At 50.8% G+C, this 24,566-nt stretch overlaps 1 long non-coding RNA gene across 2 annotated transcripts; it reads left to right on the plus strand.

Annotated features, from left to right (window-relative positions):
- The first annotated feature begins 9,620 nt into the window (after nucleotides 1-9,620).
- LOC119259966 (uncharacterized) lies at nucleotides 9,621-18,178 on the plus strand. Of its 2 annotated transcripts, none has more exons than XR_008554346.1 (4): nucleotides 9,621-9,809; nucleotides 13,207-13,328; nucleotides 15,987-16,073; nucleotides 17,989-18,178. It is a non-coding gene; the product is annotated as an uncharacterized LOC119259966 (long non-coding RNA). The 2 variants fall into 2 exon arrangements; XR_005128618.2 differs by lacking the exon at nucleotides 17,989-18,178 and adding an exon at nucleotides 16,711-17,134.
- The last annotated feature ends 6,388 nt before the right edge of the window (nucleotides 18,179-24,566 follow it).

Below are 24,566 nucleotides of genomic sequence, written 5' to 3' on the forward strand. Positions count from 1 at the left end.
TCAGATTATCACCCAGAGGTCTATGTGAATTGCAGCTCCATCCTCTGCCAGCAAGGAGCTCCATCTCAATGAGCTCCTCATCTGCAAAATGGTGTTAAGAACCTCTCCCCCACACACCATCCCCCCGCAAGGGTTATTGCTGCCATGGAAGGGTGAATGCACATAGGCAGTCACCTGCACACAGTAGGCCTTCCATAACAGTATCTCGAGGTTGAGTTAAATGCAGCCACCCCCTGCATGTGGCTGACAAATCTCCTGTAGGGTATGGCATGGGAGGCGGGACTGGACCCATGCTGGGTAGTGGGCTGAGACTGGGTCAGTGGTGAGAGTGGGAAGAGGAAGAGCGTGAGTGAAGGACACCAGCCCTGGGAAGCTCAGCCTGAGGAGGGGTCATTTACACCCCCCCCCCCCACCGCAGCCCTCCGGGGCTCCCAGGGCAGATGCATACTCTGCAGATGGTTTCTCCATCACCACTGAAAAACTCCTGTGCCATTTGGACATGCTTTAATATATAGAAGGGGGGCGGGTACAGGGAAAAACAGGATGGGGACTTTAAGGATGAAAAGTCCCTAGAAAATGCCAGTTTGTAGAATCTGCTGCCCCCCAAGCAGTGAGTAGAGAAGCCCATTCAGGGAAGACTGGACGTTGATTAAGAGGAAAGGGAATGAACTGCATTGGCAGGCTGGTTGCTGGGGAAACCCACTGATTGAAGGGGCAGTGGGGTGAGCTCATGCCCTGTGCATGTGTGTCATGTGCCCGCACAGGCCTGACACAAAGCTGCTACCAGCAGTCAAGGCACAGGGGAAACAGAGAGGCTTATGAGTCCATTCTGACAGCCATAACAAAACACCACAGACAGGCAGTCAGACAACAGACATTTATTCTCGCAGTTCTGTAGGCTGGAAGTCCAGGGTCAAGGTGCCACTGACCACTGCTTCAGTTCCTGATGGGGGTCTCTTGTGGCTTGCGGGCAGCGGCCTTCTTGGTCTGTCCTCATATGGCCTTTGTGCAGGTGCAGAGAGAGACCTGTTCTCTCCTCTTCTTCTAAGGACATTAATCCTATTGGATTAGGACCCTACTGGCACGACCTCATTTAACCTTGCTTCCTTCCTGAGATGCTCCATTTCCAAATCCAACCACAATCGGTAGTTAGGGCTTCCACAGAGCCGTGCACTGCTTTAATGACCAGGATCTACTCTGAGAAATGTGTCATTAGGCAATTTTGTTATCGTGCAAATGCTGTATAGTGTAAATAAATCTATGTGGCACAACATGCGACACACCTAAGCTGTATGGTACAGCCTATTGGGACCATTTTCACCTGTGGGTCCGATGTCTACTGAAATGTTATTAAGCCACATGGCTGTATAGGAATGGAGGGCAGTGCAAACAATCAGTCCTTAAAGAGACTTTCTTTAATGTGCAAAGCAGAGGCAAGAGAATGTGGTGTGCAAGGAAATAGGGCCTTTCTTGGGATTCACAGAACTGACTCACAGATTAAGTTCTCTTTTGGGGGCAATATAACAGCACAAAAAGAGCTACAAATGGCCCATTGCTTCTTAGGAGTTCTGAGAACAGTTTCCAAAAAAGATTCTCAAATCAGAATAAGGAAAACCGCTTGGGCAGTCATTTATTATAAGCAGGAAATTAGCGATGGAAATGACTGTGCGCAGGTATTTGTGTTTCTTTAAATCTTAACCATTGATGAGTAAGAATTCTTTATGCTTCGTTGAAGAAAGATTATGATCACAGGAAAAGCTCACAAAGATAGAAAAAGAACACTTTGTTTTGTCTCTTAGCTATGAGTACAGGCATATCTTGGCGATATGGGCTCCAGACCCCCCAATAAAGTGAATACCACAATAAAGTAAGTCACACGAAGTTTTTGGTTTCCCAGTAAATATCAGAGTATGTTTATACAATACTGTAGTCCATTAAATGTGCAATAGCATTATGTCTGAAAAAAACAAGATACACAGCTTTATTTTGTGTGACACAGACACGAGGCGAGCACATTCTTTTGAAAAAATGGGGCTGACAGACTTGCTGCTTGCAGGGTTGCCACAAACCTTCAGTCTGTGAAGAAATATAATACCTGTGAAGTACAGTAAAACAGAGTGTGCCTGTACCTTAATTATGAACTCCTTGACTGGTTGGTTCAAATTATCTAAATGTTATTTGTGTGGTGGTTGCTGTGTGATGAGCAGGTGTGGGGGGTAGGGAGAAAAATAAACCTCACGGCGCCTATAACAGGTGTATTCTTTTATATATTAATATACCATCTCATTGGCTCTTCCTGATAATGTTGCAAAATTCACATTAGTTCCATTTCTCTGGTGGTTTGTTTCAGGAAAGTATATGTGGAATTTTTCCCTTTTCACAAAGACGAAAACTGAAGCTCAGAGAGGTTAAGTAACTCAGCAGAGTTTATTCAGCTAGGAAGTGACAGAGTCAGGATTCAAACTCAGGCTGATGCTCATGGCCATTACATTCTTTGCTGCCCTTGTCTTATGCACCCTACCCAATGAGGCAAAAATAACAGATGTCATGTACACAGGTGCTGAGCCACTTCACCTAGCTATGTGTTCACACACACACACACTCAGGTCTGCCTCTGGCACAAGCCCCTCACTCATATGCAGCCCCAGGTTGCCTAGGTCTCCACTGGGAGACCATCAAGGGGAAAGGAAGATACCAAGGTGGTCCCTGGCACAAGGTCTTGGTGACCCCTGCCATTTCCTTTTCTGAACACCAAGTCTATAATCATGACTCCTCCCAGCACCCTCCCTCTTGCACCAGCTGACCCCTTTTGGTAGAGAGTTATTTAAAGGTGCCTCATGCCTCCCATTCCAGAACTTTCTGGGACCCTCCTCTCTTAATTCTTCTTCTTTTTTTTAAGATTTTATTTATTTGTGCATACAAGAGGTGGGGTACAGGCCAGATGTGGGGGGTGAGAGAATTCACCAGAGACAGTGGGGAACAGAATATGCAGATTGACCGAAGTACACTGCTGAGGGGAGCAGCGGGTGAGACAGGAGAGGTCTGCTGCGCCATGTGTGTTGCTCCCTGGTAGGCTGGGGATGGAACTCATGCTGCAGAGGCTGAGGATTGCTTCATAGTGCGGTGCTTAACCCCTTGTGCCACCAGGGAGGCCCTCCCCTCTTAATTCTTATGGACTGAACACTCTGTCCTTCTCAAATGTGTAAATTGAAATTCTAATGCCAAGGTGATAGCATTAGGAAGTGAGGCCTTTGGGTAATGATTAGGTCCTGAGGCTGGAGCCCTCATGATTGGGACTGATGCCTTTATAAGAGACCCCAGTAAGCCCCCTCATTGCCTCTGCCATGGGAGGACACAGCAAGAAGACAGTCTTCTAGGAACCAAGCAGTGGATCCTCACCAGACACCAAATCGCTGGCACCTTGATCTTGGACCTCTTGCCTCAAAACTGTGAGAAATAAAATTCTGCTGTTTATAAGTTACCCAGTCTCTGGTTTCTTTTTATAGACACCTGCATAGACAAGATAAGACTCAACTCAGGTACTGTTCCTCAAAGCAAGCCTTTTCTAACTTCCCAAGACCTGGTTGGGTTCCACTTCCCCGGTGCCCACTGAACCCTGGAATTCCCCTCCAGGAGCCTTTATGCTTCCTGTTGGGGGGCCATGTTTGTCCTCCACAGGGAATTCCTGATAGTGAGCACTGGGCCTGACACCCTTGTATCTCCTGGGCACAGCTGACAGTAGGTGTTGAGTTAGGGCTCCCAAAGCCAGCAAATGAAAATTCAGGATGTTCACTTAAGTTTGTATTTCAGATGAATAATAAATACTAATAATGATGATGAAAAATATTACATGATTTTTTTCTGGCAACCTTAAGCTCAGAAATATTTATTGTATTCATTAAAATGCAAATAAGCTAAAAGCACAGAGAAAGGAAAATGCATTGTATTTGGAAGAAAGCAAGAAAAGTCAGTTGGCTTGCAGCTTAGGACCTGGGCAAACATGTCACAGAGTAAAGTAACAAAAGCCCACTCGTCCCGTGCTCAGACCTAGTAAACTCTCCATCAATAGTGACTGAGCGGCAGACGAATGAACACGCCATGGGATGGGGTGGTATTAAATGCCAGAAAATTAGTAAAGATGTCAAAAGAGAAATGGAGGGTGTGGATCAGGTCATGGGATATCTGAGAGGGTCAACTGGCCAGCTGGGCCTAGCTACCCCTAAAGGCAAGACTGTCACCACAGGCCTCTATCTGCTTTGATAAGTGCAAACCCCAATTTGTCCCTCCCCACCCTAAGAGTATATGACCCTAGTATGCCCCCTGCTCGTTTGGAGGGGCAGGAGTCATATTGCTTCCCTCAGACTAGGGTTCTCCCTAGAAAGTGGCCCTTGAGGAGTTTCCCTCAGCCTGAAACAGGCTGCCAGGCAGTATGCCCTGTGTGTTGTGGGGAGAAGGAAGAAATAGGCTCCCTATTGTCCCCCTGGGCCTGGAGGCACAATGGGATCCTGTGTGGTGTCAGCAGCTGTATATGACTCTGACTCTGGTAGACACCAGCCTTGAGGAAGCATGTGTCCGGGGGTCCCCTCCTGTTCCATGACCCTCCGAGAGGGACATGCGTACTAGCTCTCTGTGCCTGAGGAATGCCAAGTGTCTGGGGCACCGTCTGTCTCGACACATAGATGAGTGTTCACACCTGCAGGTCTGACCAGCTGCAGGCAAGTGTGTAGCTTATGTGTCTGCATGTATGACACACATCTGCTGGGGGTGGATAGGGCAAGTCCACAAGTACATGCACACATGGACCTATGTGTGTGCACTGAGGGCAGGTAGAGCTCCTTGGCACAAGGGAGCACGTGTAGCTAAATCTTCTCCATTCCCAAAGCAGAGTGCCCCCCCAAACAGGCCAGGGAGGGAAAAACTAGCCAGGGAATTTCCTTGGAAGAAAAGTACTAGAAGATATGGACCAAAGTGCCATCCTATTGAAACTTAGGTTCTGTGAACATCACGTGCATATATGTGCACCTGCACACACTCCCTAGGCTCTGGCCTTGGCTAGGGATTCCCTAGGCCCCTCCTGGTCCCTGACCTCTCCCTCCTGCTGCTCCCCTGCACCCTGGAAGATCAGAGACCCTCATACGGGTTGAGGTCTCTCTGACAAGTAGCAGCAGGTGGGAGGACTAGGATGGTCAAAGCTCCTCAGGTTAGGATGGTGCTCTGAGGGCAGAGCTGCCCAGTTAGGCCTTGTGTTCTCCCACCCTGGCCCCCTACAGATGAAGGAATCGAAACCCAGCCTGCACCTCCAATCTTGGCAGAATCAGGAAATGAAATTTCAACTCCATTCAACTAAGTCCAGCAGATATTTAGAGTGCTCCCAGGCACGAGGCTCTGTAATGCGGGGAGCAGTGTGAAGGGGCCCTTCTCCAGGTGCTGCCTCCCAAGACAGCTTTAGGTTCAAGAAATTAGCTGCAAGTTAGGGGTTTGCTCCCTACCAACACCCAAAGCCAATGTCTGCCCCCCAGCCCTCACCCCTTTGACCAGCCATTAATAGAAGCCCTGCCAGTGAGAGGTACATCTGGGAACCATCTAGAGAAGATGTCCCACTGCACTGGTGGCCCAGTGTACCTCGTTGGCCCTTCCCCCACCTGCCAGGGCACAAAGGACCTATATGAGGGGTGGCCAGCGAGGGAGGAGGCAGAGGACAAAGTGGTACCCTACTCCTTTAGTAGATGGTACAAGGAGCTAAGGAGGAGCTTGGGAGTCTGGGCTTTCCTAACAGTTAAAAGGGAGAGCAATTACTCCCCCTAAGAGGGCCACCTGCCTTCCTAGTCAAACCCATAGGCAGGCTCTCTCAGCTTATCCCAGGGAAACTGCCTGGGATTTTGGTCTCTGAAGCAAAATGTGCAGTATGATCCTTTGGGTGAGGCATAAAAATATTAAGGTTTTTTTCAATCTAGAAATGTAAGACTTACCAAATATTTAATAAATGGATGGACTCCGTGCGCGTCATTCGTCCCAATTTCAGATGGTCTTGAGTCCCTGAGGCTTCTCTAGGATTCCAGGGGATGAGGGTGAACTCCTCCATGTGGAGTGTATTGGGGGGTTGCTTCATACTTTGGGTTCAATCTGGTTCAAACTGGTTCTAGCCAGTGTGATGTGGTTCCAGCTAGTTTGATACTATTTGAACTGGCCCCAGCCTGTATGATCTGGTTTGAAACAGCTGTAACTGGTTTCATCTGGTTTGAACTGGTGCCAACCATTTTGATCCAGTTTGAAATGATTCCAGACAGTTTAAGGTGGTTTGAACCAGTTCCAGCTGGTTTGATCAGGCTTGATCTGTTTGTAACCATTTTGAACTGGTTTGATCTGGTTTCACCTGGGTTTAGATGGTTAGATATGGTTTGAAGTGGCTGGAACCAGTTTGAAATGGTTGGAACCGATTTGATTGGTTAAAATTGGTTTGTTCCATTCGGAACTGGTTTGAGCCAGTTTGAACTGGTTGGAAGCAGTGTGAGCCTGCTAGAACTGGTTTGAAAAGTTTGGAACTGGTTCAAGCTTGTTGGGACCAGACAAAACATGGTTCAAACCAATTCTGACTGGTCAAAACCATCTTGGCCCCTACCATTGTCTGTTGGGCAGATGTGACTACGTCTTCATCCTTCATGACCGCATGTGAAGTGGGCATTGAAGAACATGCCTCTCACAGGCTTTCAGGCTATTTGCTGCTTCTCAGTTTTCATGTGCAGGTAACTCCAGCCAAAGGTCTTGTCTTGACAGGGTTTGTCATCCTGAAAACTCTGGCTGTGCTTTTACTAACTTGTGCTCTGCCCAGACCCCTCTCTTGGCTTACTGGCTGTTATCTTCAGGCCATCTGAGACAATGGGCTTGGGTGGAAAGGGAACACCCTTAATCTGATCTTGGCTGCTGGGCTGGCTCCCATTGTGTGGCAGAGAATTCATAACTGGGGAAGCTTGAGAAAGGCTTAGGGCTATAGTCTTAACTCCTACTAAGGCTGTGTTTTCAGAGCCAACTTAGGTCACTGCTTCCTTGTGGGGTACAGAAGCAGTTGGCTTTGATAACTCTTCAAGGCTCCAAATTTCTAGCCTCTAAGTCAAATAAGATTGTGAGCAGAGGTGCCCGCTTAGCAGAACTATATTCTCTTCCATCTCTGCTTGCAAACTGGCTAGGTTCAACCTGAGTTCATCTCTCTTTTCTATGAATCTGCTGAAAGCAGCAAGAAGCAGTCAGTGCTCGCCAGTTCTCAAGTTCTAGAGTTAAGCCTCAGAGAACATGTGGTCTCTCTATCAAGGTATCATCACAGCTGAAAAGTTCACTAAATCTCCTGCCAGCAAGGGTCATCAACCTCCGGTCTGCATATCTGTGCTCATTCTACCTGACTGTGAAGTCAAGGCCACACATCTGAGTCATTTTTAGTCCCATAGTCTAAATTGACTGTGAGGCTACTCTAACTTGGGACACCAAACATAATGCCAACTTCAACAAGACAGACATTTATTCCTCTCTCACAGGAGAACCCAGATGGGGGATGGTTCTGTCCTGTGAAGTCCTTGGGATTCTGGGCTTCTTTTGTGCTCTCCCTATCCTGGGAGTGTGTCCCCACCCATGTGGTCCTGAAACAGGATGGTCCCCAGGAAAAGAGGAGGTACCAGATTCCCTGCCCACCTAAGGGAGGGTGGAGCTGAGGAGGGGAGGGAAGAAAAAATGAAGCCAAAGAGGAGACTGGAGAAGGAAGGAAGTAGGATGGAGAGCAAGAAGGAGACACGGAGGAGGCATGTGGAGCAGAGAGACATGTAAAGAAGCTGTGGCTGCTTCTTGGTCCTGGACTGGGTGAAACAGATGCGGGTGAGAGACCCATGGGGAGAAGACAATGGCAGCTTTTTCTTGGTTTTGATTTTGTTCTTTTTCTCCCAGTCTGGTCTGACTGTTTCTGACCCTTTTCTATGGGTCCCTGCTGGAAGGTGCTTTAGACTTGTGGCAGGCTTTCAGGCCTTGCTCTGTGCCTATCCTGTTTGGGTGGACTCTTACCCATGAGGGGATGGGTAACGTTAGGTGCTTGATTTGGAAACTATATTCTTTGTCTTTCCTGTATTACACACTAATTATATTAAAGTACCTTTCCATTAAAGGTCTTACATGTTTTGTGTTGATGCGGTGGATGGCAGAACCTAATTAGAGCAGGCAGGTCTGGGATTCAGGGGTGTCCCTCTCCCTGCCCTGTAACAGTTCAACATGGTGTATGCCCCAGTTCTCATTCCTGGGAACAGGAACGGGAAAGAGGCAGGCGAGTATGCAATCTAGGAGCTATACACATCACCTCTGCTCACCTCTGTTCAGTCATGTGGCTATCCTTAGTTACAAGGGAGACCGTGAAATGTTGTCTTCATTCTGGGCTACCATGTGCCCAACCTAAAAGTTTAGGAGTTCTACCACAATGAGAGGGAAAGGGAAAAAGCAATGTCAGGAGACAATTTGTCATCTCTCCCACAGCCTGTCTCTCCTTGAGACATCTCTTTGAGGGGCAAGGACTTCCTCTTCGTCACTTGTAGGCCAAGCCAAATGTCCAGCTCAGGGTAGGGATCTACATGTTCAGCTTTCTCCAGACCACAAGCCATTCCAATCCCAATGGACATTTGTAGCCAAGATGATTCAAATTTAAAGGGTACCTTCACCTTTAGTAACCCAGGCAACCCAGGCTCCTAGCCTGTATGTCTTCAAGTTCTCCAGCCTTGTGGAATCACCACCTATACCCAATATTCTGAGGCTTTCTGAGACTAGAAATTTGTTTCTTCTGATTCATTGTGCCTCTCTAAGGTCTCAGCTCCTCATGGTGGCCCTCAGCCCTGTACCTGTTGTTTTCTCTCAGAATTGCCTTTCATTAGCTGATGTTAGGCTTCCTCCTTCATCTCTCCCAAAGTACCAAACACCCAAGGCTCATGTGTGTAATAGATGCTGAATCAAGCTCAAGAGTAATGGAAGATGATACAGTGCAAGGTGGAAAGATTTTCAAAGTCAATAACTTCAAATTCACGGTCATACATCACTTCCTCAAACTCTGTTGGTCATTCTCCACCTATGAAATTTCTCCTCAGCAGTGTTTCTCTTTCAGTCCCTACTCTCCTCCATAAACCTTCTCTCCAGGTCCCTGATACCTCTGCTCACATCCATGCTGGCCCCTGGAGCACTCCCTTGATCTGCCTTCACAGCATCACTAGTCCCTTCTGTTCTCTAAACCCTAAAGCCCATCACTCTGTTTCCCTAAGCTAAATGGCCATCAACCACAGAGATGAGTTAAGTCCTTTCTGTAGAAGGCAGAGGGGACTACAATCCATTTGAATTTTAAATACCCAATTATTTTCTCCCCACTCCAAATACAATATCTCATTGGATCCTCCAACCCCTGGAAGGTGAAGTGAGCCTCCTGAGGCCCAAGGGTGTTTATCACACAGTGGGTGACGGGCAGGGCTGACCCAACACCCTTGCCTGGGGAACAGCTGGCATCACTTTGGGTTGTCTCCGTGTGCTCTGTGACATGAATCTTATTTCCTCTGTCACAATTCCCAAGGGACAGGACCCACTCCTTCCCCAGAGCCTAAGAAAACTGGGCCCATACTAGCCATGTTCAGGGCCCACTTGTCCTGCCAACCAGTTGAAATTGTGGTAAAAACAATGGTGTCCAAAATGCTTCAGGGCTGCCCTCCTTGGATACAGCTACTAGACAGCCCCTAAACAGGCCCACATGGGACTGAAGCTTCAGCTGCAAATGTCCTGTCCCCACCCACTGACAGGGCCAGGTCAGCCCCTATTGGGGTAGGAGGGGGGGGAAGGAGGTGAGGGGAGAGGCTGGGATTAGGGGAGTGAATTGAATAGCTGCTTTCTTCTCCCCGGCTTCCCCACCCCCAAGTGGTCACTGATTAACCCTCAGACCAGATAACCCTTCCATGGGAGAAAAAAAATGTGTGTTTACCCTGGGTCATAAAATATCAATATTGACTTCTCATGAGTGAAGTCAGAGGGGAAGGGGGTGAGGCTGGCTGCCCTGCCCTCTCAGGGTCTGACACCCAAACCCTGCCTACCCAATCTCCTTTCCCATGCAGAATAATGGGTGATCAGGCTTCTGTACCTGACCAGGCCGGGTTCCTGCCTGCCTCCATCTCAAAAGCATTGCTGAAGCAGGGGCCCAGCCTCCCCAGACTATTCTCCACTCTCCAATGAGACATGGGGACCCCATCCCTTTGCCACACCCTCCACCACCCCAACTTGACCACAGCCAATGAGGGAGTTGTCTAGGTTGTGACTGCTTCTGCGCTGCAGTTTCCCTCTGGGAAACTCTGGGACTTGAACAAGTTACAACTTGGGCCTCAGTTTCCTTCTTTGTCAAATGGGATAGTAATGGCACCCGGCTCGTTGGATTTGGGACATTTAGGATAATTGGTTGAGATCACTTAGTGCTTAGGAGAGGCACTAGGAACTACTGCTCAGAGAAAGCAGCACTTGCTGGCCTGCTCCCTTTTTCTCTTCTGCCGCCTCCCTCTTGAGACACGTTGTCTTCTATTCTTGTTCCTGGCTGAGGCTCCTTGACGTGGCTTTTGAATGGACAGTGCAGGACTTACTGAGGACAAGAAACTCAAGATAGTTGGGCCAAACTGGGGGGTCCCTATCCTTCCTCCTGCTGGCCTAGAATGCATGACCCCCCACATACTCTCTCAGACTGTTTTTCCCCCCAGAGGGAGCAGGATGTGGGGGGCGGTGATTGTGGGTACGTGTTGCTTGGGGCAGGGCTCCTGGATCAGAGCTGTGCTATGTCCTCCTCAGTGAAGCTAATCCCAGCATCTTCCACGTGACCCATCTCCCTCATTTTGTGGGTAAAGCTACTTCTTCTTTCTTCTTCCCCTCTCTGTCCTTGTGGATAGTTAGAATGAGGAGGTTCCCCACACAGAGTTTTCAGGCCCTCTGGGTCAGGACCTGCCTGCACCTCACTGACTTCTGGGTTTGGAGAGGAGGCATTTGGGTTTCCTTGGTCCTCCCCCAAGGCTAGGTCCTCTCCACCCCTGTCACCAGGTGAGCCCCACATGATGCTGTGGGAGGGCAAGGCCCCAGCCCCAAATGCCCTCCATTCAGTTCGCCAGAGGGGCCCTGTCCCTGGGCACCTGGTCAATAATTAACATTGAGCAAACTGGCCTCTGGGCCTCCCACAGGGTCAGGACCAGACAAAGGTCCTGCTGTCTCACTAAGCTGCCATCTTGGTGGGGGTTACTGGCTGGTCAGTCACCCCAGGGAGACAAATACCCTCACCTTCACAGAGCACTAAATCAGCTGCCACTTAGCAAGAAGCTATATGGAGGCAGGGAGACAGGCCCTGGGGAAGGGATAGGTGGGTTGGGTGTGGCCATATTTAAGCCTCAATTTGATATTTGTGTGCATGCCTGAGGTGGATGCCAGTGGAGTCGGGTTCACGGTGGATGCCAGTGGAGTCGGGTTCACGGGGGCACGGGGTGGGTCCCAAGTTGGGATGCTTCTGCAGCTGCCTGTCACAGGGCTAATGAGGAGGTCTCTGAAAATACTAGTCAGTCCCCTCCTTTCTCTCTCCTCCTTATCTATCCTTCCTTCCTTGAAAAATCTGTTGTCTTCTATGTGCCAGTGTCTCCTCATTGCTTACCATCCTCCCCAAACTTCTGCTCCTCGATGCCATTGCTTACATTACTCCCATAATCATATAAAACCTTTTCCTCTCTCTCTTTTTTTTTAAAAGATTTATTTATTTATGCATAGAAGAGCTGGGGTACAGGCCAGAGATGGGGGGTGGTGGTGAGAGGATCCACCAGAGACAGAGTGGGGAACAGAACAGGCAGACTGATTGAAATATACTGCTGAGGGGAGCAGCGGGCGAGTCAGGAGAGTCTGCTGCACCATGTGGGTTGCTCCCTGGCCAGCTGGGGATCGAACTTGTGCTGCAGAGGCTGTGGATTTCTTCATAGTGAGGTGCTTAACCCCTTGGGCCACCAGGGAGGCCCAACCCTTTTTCTCTCTTCATCTGAATCTCCTTCCTCTTCCAAGAAGCCCTCCTGGCCTTGATCCTGACCCCATCCTCCTGGTCCCTCCTACACTGAATCTCCTGTTGCCTCTTATCTCATCTTGGGCTGGTGCTGCCTCCCCAGCTGCACTGTAAGCACCGTGGGGGCTGGGAGCCATGACTGCCCCACCCCGCCATGCAGGCAGTGAGCAACCTTAATAGGTTTATCAGCAATGCCACCCTTAGTACAAATCAGGCAAGAAGTTACTTTGCAGAACAACTCAAGAGACAACTGCTACTTGGATCAGAAAATTCCAGATACACAGCAGAGTTTCCAGAGTCAGCCTTGCCAGTTCAGCCCTCCCCCCAGCTGACTGCGCAAGATGTCTGAAAATCCTTGCTCCTCATTCCCTCTCTCTCCCACTTCCAGCCCAGCCAATATGCTGGGTTTGGGAGCAAACATTTGTGGCTGCCCACCTGAGCCAGCCCTCAGCACAGAGGCCACTGCCTCCTCGCCCTTTCTTCTGGTGGTAGCCCCATGCTCACTGCAGGGCACCCTCTCCTGAGCAGTGACAGCTGCCGCGACCACCTTCTCTGCTGCCTGGCACCTTTGGTCCTCCTCTGACATCCCTCATCTCTCGCCTGCTCTCACTGCCCTCCTTGCCAGCTCCTCAGCACCAACCTACCTGTCCCTGGACAGGTGCATGTTGAAATAAGAACACATACATCACGCACACGCCCACTGCCCATGTTCCACTGACCTCCAGGAGATTTAAGATGAACCAGAATCTATTAGGGAGAGGACACCCCAAGCTTAGAAAGCCCCAGGGTCACAAATTGATTTTTTATTTAAAACTAAAATGAAACCAGATGCAGGTGCCACACCCCCAAACCCATCTCCAGCTCCAGCTGAGACCAGGAGATGCATGACAGCTTGGGGCTGGTAGTGTCCAAGCTGGACCTAGGAGCAGGCACCTCTTATTACCAAGCTGCCTTTCTTTAAAATATTTTATTGTCTCAGTCTTATCAAATCAATGACACCAATTTTGGGTCTCAAATAGGGGGGCAGCTATCCTTAAGAAATCTAGGGTCAGGGGAGTGGCAAGTTGGGGGGTGGGGCTGTGGGTTGCCTGGCAGACTGCCCTGGGCAGCTTTTTCCTCTGCTTTTCTCCCCATAGGTCCTGTGCCCCCCAAGACTCCACCTTAGAGACTGTGGGATACCTCTAGGAGGAAGCAGCAGGACAAAAGGATCTCCTCAGGTTTCCTCCTTGAAGAAAGGCCTAGAGATGAGGAGATATGGGTAAGACTATCAGCAGAAGGCCTCTCCCCACCCCTGGAGCTGTTGTAATTTATTTTGTCCTCTGCTTCTACAGAGCAAACACTCTCCCTACCCTGCCTTTCTTGCCACTAGCACATGTTCTGGGTAACCCCCTGCCCTAGCAAGGGTCACTGAGCACTTGCGGAAGGCACACGATATGGGCAAAACTTGGGAGCTGCTGGGGGACACGCCCATGGTGATATTCCTGTGGCCATATGCATTCCCCCTGGGCTGGGTCTGAAGTTGCTTTATCCTTTGACCATGCCTCAGAAGAGAACTGGCGCACGGGACACAGACCTCCACTTGGAAAGCAGGGAAGGAGGGTGGTGGGGGGCAGTAGGGACTGAGGGGAGAGGCAAGGAAATCAGGTGTGGAGGAGTGATTGGAGCCGGTTGGCACAAGGTGAGGGGCCCAAGGCCCTCTGTGTGGCAGAACAGGTGTGCCCCCCAGAGCAGCACCTCCTCTCCACTCCCAGGCGGGGTTTCCTGGCACACACCTAGGCCTCACCATCACCAATCCCAGCATCATGGCGCCACCTGCTGTGTAAAAGAAGCAGCACAGCTAGTACTCTGTTGAGGGGGTTGAGAACTTGGTGTGATGGTAACTCCGGTCTCAAGATCACAGCCTCCGCTCTGGACTTCAGTGTGGGGTGATCTCCCAGCACCCTCAGGTGCCTCTCAGGTAGCCAGTGCTCTGGACAGCCAGATTTTTCCTCTTATCCAGCTCTCCACACTGTTATTCAGATCTACCAGCAGAGCCTGCAAACCCCACCCAGGTCTCTCACTTTTGGCTCCTTTCGTTGGCTGCCCTGTGGCCACAGCCCCGAGTGTCCTTCCCACTACCTGTCAGTTCTTCCCCTACATCAAGGTTTGCCACCTTCTGGGTGAATACTGGGCCCTCACCAGGCTGAGTGGCCCTCTGGGAGGAGGGCAGTAGAATGCACAGGGGTTGCCTGGGTCAGCATGGGCTGGGCTGTTGGGGCCAAGACATCGTCCAAAGCAGAGTGTTGGGCTCAGCACGAAATCCGAATCAGACAGTTTATCTGAAATAAGCTGACTTGGCTCAGCCGCTAAGCGTAGCTGGGAACCGCTAATCCTTCTAACGATTCCTTGGGCTTGATCTCTCTGTTCTATCCCTGCTTCCTTTCTAACCCTGCTTCCACTCCCATGCATAACCTAGGTGGCATCCTTTCTGCCTGACTCACCGTTTCCTGATCATAGTCTCTACTGCCCCAATAGTCTTTCTAAATCGCCAGGCTAATTCCATCATGCCTCTGCTACACTCCTGCATAATCTCCCTGTTGCCTTCTGGAAGAAATTCAAACCACCCCACCCAGCCAGTCTGCCTCTCCCACTCCACCTCTCAGCGCTCTCCCTGCCTTCCCTATGGCCATGCCAGGCAGGCTCTGCATCCCCCACACCTGGGCCAGTGAGTTCGCTGGTTTCCCCACCCCAAACACATTCCATTGTTTAGCTCTCCCTCTCCCCCTTCAAGAAGCACCTTCAAAAAGCACCTCCAACCCCAGTCGAGCCCTCTGATGACCTCACTTCCTGGGAGGAGCCTTTCCTGACTGTCCCTGCCATTCCCTGGGATGGTGGGCTCCCCTGTCAGGCATGGCCCCGAAACCGTGGGCTCACTGAGGATCGGGAAGGACGAGGGGGCAGAACCTCTTCTGCCCATTCCCAGGAAGCCACTCTGCTGCCTGACTGGACTGCTCATCTGTCCTCTGGAAGCCCATGTCCCTTCTCTCCCCCCTCAGATATTGTGTCTTGTGGCAGGGACCTTTCATCCATCCTGCAATACCAGAGCCTTTTTGAAAGTTGGGGCCATATGGAAAAGCATGACTTCTGAGGCCAGGTTGTCATAAAGAGTAGTGATTTTTCAGATGAGTTACTCTGGAGGAAACCCAGAGTGCCCATGTCGTGAGCACATGTGAGCAGCCCTTCAGAGAGAACTGTGAGGCGAGGAATGCGGCTTCTTGCCAGTGAGCAGCAGCGCCTTGGTAGTTTGTCAGAGAATCAGGGCCTCCAGCCCCACTCGAGCCCTCTGATGACCAAGCCCTGTCAATAGCTTGACTGCAACGTCAGGCGAAACCCTGAGCTACTCTTCCCCCCATCTCTATCCTCTCAAATTGTTTCCAAAGTCCTGACTCATGTAAAGAGTGTAAGAAAATACCTGTCTATTGTCGCTTCCAGCTGCTATGTTTGGAAGTAATGTATAATGTAGCAATAGATAATGAATACTTATTTAATGATTTGATGATTTTCAACTCCTGGCCAAAGTGAAACACAGTGAATCTCAAAAAAAATAAATAAATAAAATAAAAGTCTTTCAGCTGCAATCAACAGCTGCCCAGGCAGCCTGCACAGACATGCATGTGCCAGGGTTGAAAATCACACATTACAACCAGATGGGCAACTAGCATTGTTCTTAATTTATCTTGTCCTTTTCTCTTCTTGATCTGATGAGAGCATTCCTGCTGTTGACAGGCAAATGTGTGTGTGTGTGTGTGTGTGTGTGTGTGTGTGTATGAGAGAGAGAGAGAGAGAGAGAAAGAGAGAGAGAGAGAGGGAACAAAGGTAAAAGAAAGAAATGGCAACTCATCCATTAGCTTAACCTCTGTTTCTGTATTTCACTCAGGCTGCTTTGAGGAAAATGCTCAGTGTTCTGGGTTCTCACCTCTCCTCTGTCTACTAGACCAGATAATTTCCTGGTGCAGAGTTTGTGGTAAGAGGGGTCCAAGGTCTGTGTGGAGTCCCCTGCCTTCTTATACACACACACACACCCACACACACACACACACACACCCCACTTCTGCATGAAGTGACTCTAAACTATATGATACCAGAGACCCCGGCTACCCAGCCAGGCACTCACACAGACAGCCCTCAGTGAACTGGGGTATTCAGGGAGCTATGACTTCACAGCATTATCCCAGGAGACCCACCCCACCTGGATCTTCTCTATTCACGCTCAAGATTGTATTTCTAACCCATCTCTCAAAGGCCTTTCGAAGGCCATGCCTCCATTCAGATCTTCCTAAAGATAAACATCCGGAGAGGGCCCCTGAGGGACCCCTGGCCTCCAGGGCTGTCTTACGGGTGGGGGGGGGGCACAGCACCCTCTGCTGAGCCCCAAATGCCTCATTGTTGTCGGTCTGCCCTTGGATTGGCCACCTCCAGTCCAGCTCATCCCAAACAGACTCCTTCTCTACCACAGGGCCTGCTCCTCTTTCCCCAGCCCCCAGGTATTTAGTCCTCCATTCTCCTCAAATATCACTCATCCTTCCCTCTCTCTCCAGGGGCTCTGGGGTGGGTCCTTGTTTCCTGTTCCCATCTGGACTCCTCTCTCCTCCTCCCTCTAGAAACCTAGGTGACCACAGGACTTTTCTTAACTGGAAACGGGGCCTTACGAATCTCCAGCTCAGCTCCCAGGTTTAAAACGCTTCACGAATTCCCCAGTGCCCAAGGGACAACACCCTTTGGCAGGGTGGCAGGCTCCTTCCGGAACCTTCCTGGCTTGTCCTCTCCAGCAAACAGGCTTGGCGCTTGCTCGCGCACTCTCCCTGACACACATGGTGCTGGAATGCTCTACCTCTCTTGAGTGCCTGCGAACTGCTCATTTTTCAAGATCCTGCCTGAGTCACCTCCCCTAGGAAAGCGTCCTTAGTCAGAGTTAATCACGCCCTGCTCCATTGCAGCACAGTGACACCATGCTACCTTGTGCAGGCTTCTCCCTGGGCGCTCCTCCTGGCAGCACTAACTGCCTCTCCCCTGGACCGTAATAAACATCTCTGGACGGTCCCCCAGCCTTTGCCCACATCTCTCCCAAGTTATTGTTGGACACAGAGCCCAAGTGGTTCTTGGGACTGAAAAAGTCAGCCACTACACATTCTCTGCCCCAAACCCTCCGGCTCCTCCCAATACACTCATGGGAAAGGTAAAATCCTACGCTGGTCTCTGACATCCTCTCTGACCTGATCCCTTTCCTGGGCCTTCACTCCCTTTCCCTGTCCATCCCAGCCACACTGGCCTCCTTGGTGTTCTTGAACACCCCAGCCCCGCCTGTCCCTGAGCCCCTGTGCCTCATCTGCCCTCTGGGCGTATCTTCCTCACCAGCCTCAAGTCTTTGCTCCTGTATCACCTTCTCAGCAAAGCCCAGCCCTGTGACCGCTGCAACCCGCCCCACCTCCTGACCCCCTCGCCTATCATCTTCTAATCCACTGATAGATCCCGTGAGCCTGGAGTAGTGCCGGCATATAGCACACACCCAATAATGAACGAATCAATCAATCAGAGCTATTTATTGGCTTTTATGTGGACTCCCTCAGAGCCTCTGGAGGCTGAATCCACGCTAAGTCACTCTGGATCCTCAGGGCTTAGCTCACTGCCCTGGCCACAGAGGGTCTGCAAGAACCACGTGTTGAGGGAGTAAATGAATGGATGAATGAATGAAGTGCTTCCCCTTTGACTGAGGAGAACATTAGGGGTTCAAGCAGGTTAGAGACCCCTCTACACAAATGATAACACTGCCAAATTGCTCCTGGACTTCTGTGTCAGGGCGTCACTTCCATCCCCCTTTCTCCTTGGGTCCAGGCCCCACTGGGTGTTTTGGAAGTTGATAAATTACTCTCCTCACTCAGGTGAAGCCGCCTATGTACTGCATGAGGCCTGCTATTTTTCAAGAAAAGGTGTGCATTTTGACGGGGGCTATCCCTTAACCCAAGGATTGAAGCAAAGTGGTGAAACAGATGTGGCTGTAAAAGGTGTTTGGAATCCTGGGCTGAGGCATCCAGCCAGCCCTGGGCGGGAGGCTGCTGGCATCGTCTGTAGAGGGTGCTCATTCTTCCTGGGCGTCCTCATCAGAGCAGGGACTTGGAGCAGGAGCTCGGCTCTGAGTTGAGTAGCAGAAACTAAACTCCACACATAGGATGGGAGCAAGAAGGCACAGCAACCAACCAAAGGCCTGCTCTTCCCCCACCCCTTCCCATCTCATCGGCTCCTTCCAGAATCTCAGGGACTAGCAAGGAAGTGATCAGTGGGGATAGGCTTGGCCTGCAGGACCACAATAGACCCTTGACATGGGCTTAGGGGAGTTCAGACTGTTTTTGTAACCAGAGTCACGTGTTCCTTCATGTAACCTGAGCCCCCTGACACGGCATGAGTCTGCACCCCAGCTCCCCAGCTACATCTGCTTCTCATTTCCGCCCCAGGAAAAAGGCCCAATTTCCATGAGCTGCTGGCCCAAGTCGAGCCTGGAGCCTCTCGGCAGCCAACCCCACCCAGCTGGGTTCCATTACTGGGGTGGGAGGTGGGGGCTGAGAGCGCATTAGAGGCAACAGCGTTGTGGAGCTGGATGGGGGCCAGGAAGCCAAAGCTCTTCTGCTAGCTCTGTCAAGGCCTCGCTGTGTGTCCTTGGAGGAATCCTAAACCTCTCTGAAACTCAGTTTTCTCTTGGGGTGGCTCTCTGGGGATAAGAAGAACAGGATTTTCCCAGAAACAACAGAGAGGATGTGGGTGCCGACGCTGGGAGAGAGGCCCAAGCCACTTTCCAACCTATGCTATGGATCAGGCTCACCTGAAGGTAGTTTGGTAGAGTTTGACCTAAAACCTTGTGCTGGTGTGTCTGAACCCAGTTCTCAATTCTCAGCTACTAGCATTTATTAAACACCTTGTATGTGACAGGCTCTGGACAGGAGCTGGGAGACCAACGTGATAAGCACAACCTGTCTGCCCTGAGGGCAGAGGGTGGGGGGCACAAGTAAATAAATAAATACAGTCCAGCCCCGCAGGGTGTGTGGCCAGAGTAAGACTAAAGGCAATAGGTTCTTTTCTAGCCTTTAAGTGGAATCTCACTTTTTAAGATGTTCTTGTTTATTCTTTCTAACAAAGTCTGCAGCAAATTCCATCTTCCTTCCAACAAAGGACCTTACATGGCACCCCCAGACAGCCTCTCCCACTCTCACTTGGTGAGCAGTGAGCAGGTGTGAAACCTCATATCTCAGAACCACAATGTGGGCTCTTTGCAACCAACTCTGCGTACCTGTCCAAATGCCACTGTGTCCGTTTCTAGGAATGAACTTAAGCAAATTCTCGAAGTCCCTGTGCCTCATTTTTAACATTTATTTTTACAAATCAACTTAGTGGGGGATGACTTATACTGCATAAAGCACCAGTGCAGCGCATGGTGTGATGGATATTGACCAATGCTTACCTACCCTTGACAACCACCGGGTCCCTGATTGTCCTTGGTTCTTCCCTCTGTCAAAGGGACAAACCAGAGTACCTGCCTCCTGTGTGTTAGCAAGAGTGGATGAGATAGGTGCCAGGATGGCAGGAGATAGGATGAGTAAGATGCCAGGAGATAGGATGAGTAAGGTGCCAGGATGGCACTGACATGAAGTTGCCCTTAGAGACACATGTTGCTATGGTGACCATGTGCGGGGGAGGGGGGGGCCGGGGAGAGGGGAGAGGAGGTTTTCTGCCTCCCTTCCCTCCTTGAGGCTGGTGCAGGGATGAGGACAGGTTGCTGAGATGATCTTTCTAAGGTTTTCCCATTCCCAGATTCCCAGGCTGAGGGCCTCTGTTGGGGAGATGTGATCCATGTTCTGGACCATGTCCTCTGTATGTCTCCAGGGGCTGGGGCAGAGGAATGGGCCAGCTTTGCACTAAGCCTGGCCCAGAAGACAGGTCTTCTGTTCTTCTGAGACCCTCACGGGCTACTGGTGGCAGGACCAGCTTCATGAGTTTGCAAACTATGCAGTCACTCAGGGTTCCTGATCAGAAGGGCCCCATATTTGGCTTAAGGCTCTGATGTCACCTTCTTGCTATCCTTAATGATCTTTGAACATTATGCATGTGGCGCCACAAATAACAAAGCCAGTAGTGGTGTTAGGGAACGTTAAATGAGAGTTGACTGGTCTCCATCCTAGAAAAGCGGGTGTCATCACCACCCCTTGCCTTCCACACATCCTCTACCTGCCATCACATATACTCACTCGTTATACCTCCGGTGTCTGCTCTCTCTGGCCCCGCCCATGGTGGAGCATCCAGGAAGGCCTGCGTCAGGCAGAGCCGCCAAGCTCCAGAAGACACCAACAGAATCTAGAAGCATGCTTGGCCTGGAAAGCCCCTAGGGGACAGTTCCTACTCACAGGCCTGCTGGCTGGGCCACCCGAATTCCCATCCTCTGACAGTCCTCTCCAGCCGCCTCCACCCGACTGCAGCTTAAGTGAGAAACCACAGTTGGGTGCCCGCCAAGGGGGCTTGGGTTTCATCACATTCAACTTCCCACACCTAGGCCAGAGGCCAGGGTCCTTAGGCTGCTGGCCAAAACCTGGGCTGGAAGGCAGAGTAGGGGCTGGGTTCAGTCCTCACCTAGCTTCCTATGCAGAGTACCCACTCTCTTGAGCCTCAGTTTCCCCTCTATGCAAGAGGACAGGATTCTGTAGGGCTGGTAAAGATGCCAAGGGTATAGGAAAGGTTGGTCTCAGAGATCAAGGTTTTGAAGGAGATTCTAGAACTTGACTGTCCGATAGAGTAGCCACGAGTCATGCCGTTATTTAAATTTAAGTCAAATAAATGAAAGAAAATGTACATTTTAGCTCCTGTAGCCACTCTAGCCACATTCCAAGTGCTCGATGATGACATGTGACTTGTGGCTGCCACACTGGACACCCAGATAAAGAACCTTTTTACCAACACGAAGTTCCATTGAGCCGTGTCCGTCAGTTGGGAAAGTCCAAGTGCTGGGTTCACTGACCCCAAGTGTGGCAGTGGGGGTGAGAAACATTTGATAAATAAAAACATTTGAGGGCCTCCCTGACGGCTCAAGGGATTAAGACACAGACTATGAAGCTGTCCGCAGCCACTGCAGCACATGTTCGATCCCCGGCCAGGGAGCTTCCCACATTGCCCAGCAGACTCTCCTGACTCGCCTGCTGCTCCCCTCAGCAGTGTATCTCAGTGGATCCGCCTGTTCTGCTCCCCGCTCTGTCTCTGGTGAATCCTCTCACCCCCCCAATACCTCTGGCCTGTACCCCAGTTCTTGTATACAAAATAAATAAATCTTTAAAAAAAAAAACTTTTGATAAAGAGGGACCTCAAGAGAGAGGAGGTAGACCCACCATAAAGGGGGTCTGGGGTGGAGATAAACCAAAGGCAGCTTCCAGTCCCCACTCCTGGAGTGGAAAGAGGGCCTCCTGGACCTCTGCTGAGGGACTAGAAGTGTCAGAGAAGAGGGGGTCAAAACTGGCACCCCTTCCTAGCAAAGTGCTTCCCCAAACCATTTCCAAATAGAAATGTCGGTGTTTCCCCCTGCTTCATGTCTAGGCTTGGGGGCACCTGACGTGCTGGGACAGTGGCCCCCATTCTTTAGCCCTGCTCAGAATTACCGGATGCTGGTTTGCGAGAGCTTAATTAAAATTTAAATACATATACTTTTATTTTGTAACCATAGGGCCTGTCCACCTTGGGATTCATTATTGTTTGGGTCTGTCTGGGTCAAATCATTGAAAGATACTGGGTTGATTTCATAGGGACACATTAGAAGGGAACACAGTGGGGGCTGACATGGCTGACCTTAGGGAGAAGGGGGGCAGGAAGAGAGGAGGAGGGAGGAGGGTGTGGGAGGAGGGAGGGGAGATGAGACGGGAGCACCCTTTGTGCCTCTCGCTGAGGTTGTCCTCTCTGTGCATTATCTCTGCTCCTCACAACTCCCTTAGAAGCTGGCAGATGAGGGGTTCTGAGGTCACGCAGTCCCCCCAGCAGACGCAGGGTCGCTAAGGAATCAGCTGGACTTCGTTTCCTTTTCCTCCCCTCGCGCCGACTCTGAATGTTTTCAAATGAAACAAGCCTGGGAAGCAGGGAAGGCTGAGGGCTGTGAATACATTTTTTTGTTTTCTGGGCTCATTGGGCTTTGACAGGAAGCTTGGCTGAGCGCAAGCGTCTGAGCCTCGCTTTCAATGGTGCTTTTTAGGCATGCCGTGACACAGAACGTGGCGTCCCGGCATCGGTAGGCCTTGGTGGCCCGAGCAGTCCCTGAGCCCCACACCCCGCCGGAACTTGCCACCCAAACTCCCCTGAACACCCCATCTCAGCCAGCACCACCCTTAGCGCATCTGGGGTGCGTAGGGATCCAAGGGTGTGTGATAGCCCTAAGTCGGCCTCTCCTTTTTTAGGAGGGCTATTTTCAGGATCAGGGAAATTATAATATAGACAGCTGTAAAAGATTCTAGAATGATCCTCATTTCACAGGTGAGGGAATAGAGGCCTCCGCTGGAAAACTTATAAACTTCCTGGCCCCAGGCCCCCACCTCCCAGTCCCAACTGGGAATGAAAGCTCCCCCTCTTATTATGCCAACCCCCACTCCATCCTCCAATTTGCCTCCACAACACAATCACCCTCTTGATGACGGCTAATATTTGGGCAACAGCTCGGACTCCACAATTGCCGTGTGAGACAAGATGTGGACCCATTTTACAGATGGGCAAAGATGGGCAAAGAGGTGAAGGGACCACACATTTCCTCCGGGGCAGGGCAGCTGTCCAGGCTCCTGCGGGCCAGCCTCCGCCTCCACCCTCACACAGGCAGGCTCTGGCGGCCTGCCACCCCCGCTCCCTCCCTGCACACCTCCTGTCTCCTCACCAAGGTCTGGAGCACAGTTGATTTAGAATTTCCTGCCCTTCTGACAATCTGAGCAGCATCATGGGCTTTCTTTACACCACTTTGGAGGGCGTCTCCTCCTGCCCTTCCTCTGGCTGTGCTAAGCTGCCTAATCTGAAGGGGGATCAATCTTTTGGCATTTAACTACCTGATTACAAATATGTTCCTGGTTCCTGCTCCTGCCCTGATGGGAAGCTCATTTCTCAAAGGGTTAATTAACAGCCTTCACACAGGCCGCATTTAGCAACGAGCACAAAGCCGCACACATAAATAACGTCTGGAGCGGAAGAAGAGGGTGCAGATGGTTTGTGACTTTGCCGTCCAGAGTTTTCTAAACCGGTGTGAACCACGTCCTGTTGGGCCCCGGGACCATGAGTCAGGGTCAGGCTTCGAGGTGGGCCAGGCCAGAGAGAGACACTGGTGGCCAACTGCGCTCTGTTGAAAGAAAGTCTTAAAGGAAAACAGAGCGCTGAGCCAAGATGTGGGGGAGAAAAGGAGGCTTGGGTGGGGGAATGGGCCGGCTGACTGACCGGGATCCAGAGGAGCCAAGGACAGCTAGACAAACCACCTGGGAAGAACCAAACTCGAGGCCCAGTCCTAGCTCCCTGGACAGGGTGCTGAATTACCAAGGGAGGCCCCACCTAGAAAGTCAGATCCTGGGACACAGGACCTCTCTGACCCTGCAGTGTGTGCCAAGAGGGCCCTGGGCTAAGAAGAATTGCATGGGGCTGGGGAAAGGGTAAAAAGAAGGACAGTCCTGAGGAAGCCTGGAAAGTTCTGGAAGTGGCACAATTGTACTTGCAGTTTTCTGTCTGCTATGCATGGAAGATCTGCTCCTCTTCAAAGCTTTCACCTCCCAGCTGGGGGCTATCAGGCCCACCTCCCAACAGGGACATGTCAGCCATTTTATCATGGATGGCAACAGCAACATAGGATTCACTTTATAGAAATCAGCACCATTTTGAGGGATATCTGAAGTTAAGAAAGAGGAAAACCAAAGCTAAGAAACAGAAGGAATAATGTAAATACACACTGGACATCAATGAAAGTGAGACATGGGAAAAGAGAGAGGAAAGAAAAGATTAGAACACAAGCTTTGGGGGCTTTTTAACACTCTATTTGTTTCCCTGGTTCCTTCATATCTGCCTACCGCAGCTCTTAACAGGTCCCCTCAGCTTGGAGAGCCCCCACGATCCTCACTTAGACCCTCTCGTGGCAGCAGAGACGGGTAGGGAGAGAATTTCCACCCTGGAGAAGAGTGTGCCCCCTGGTGGCAGGGCAGTGGCAAACCTGGGCTACCCACTCCTGACCCAGTGCTGACCCATGCCTGAAACCAGGAGCTCAGGCCAGGGACTGGCTCCCCATGCCAGGCTTAGCACCCTGGGGGTGAGAGAGCAAAGAAAGATGGGGGCCAGACAACACAGGCCTAACAGCAAGGCTCTGTGTCCAGGAGCAGTGGTTTCTCCCAGAGTAATTTTCCACAGTTTGCCTTTCCCTCCTCACACAGTCCTGCCCAGAGTTCACAGGGTGGCTGCCATCCTCCAGAGGGCTATTTTG

This window comes from Talpa occidentalis, unplaced genomic scaffold (genome assembly GCF_014898055.3).
Source record: "Talpa occidentalis isolate TD23 unplaced genomic scaffold, MPIMG_talOcc4v2.1 talOcc4.5, whole genome shotgun sequence".
Lineage (NCBI taxonomy): Eukaryota > Metazoa > Chordata > Mammalia > Eulipotyphla > Talpidae > Talpa > Talpa occidentalis.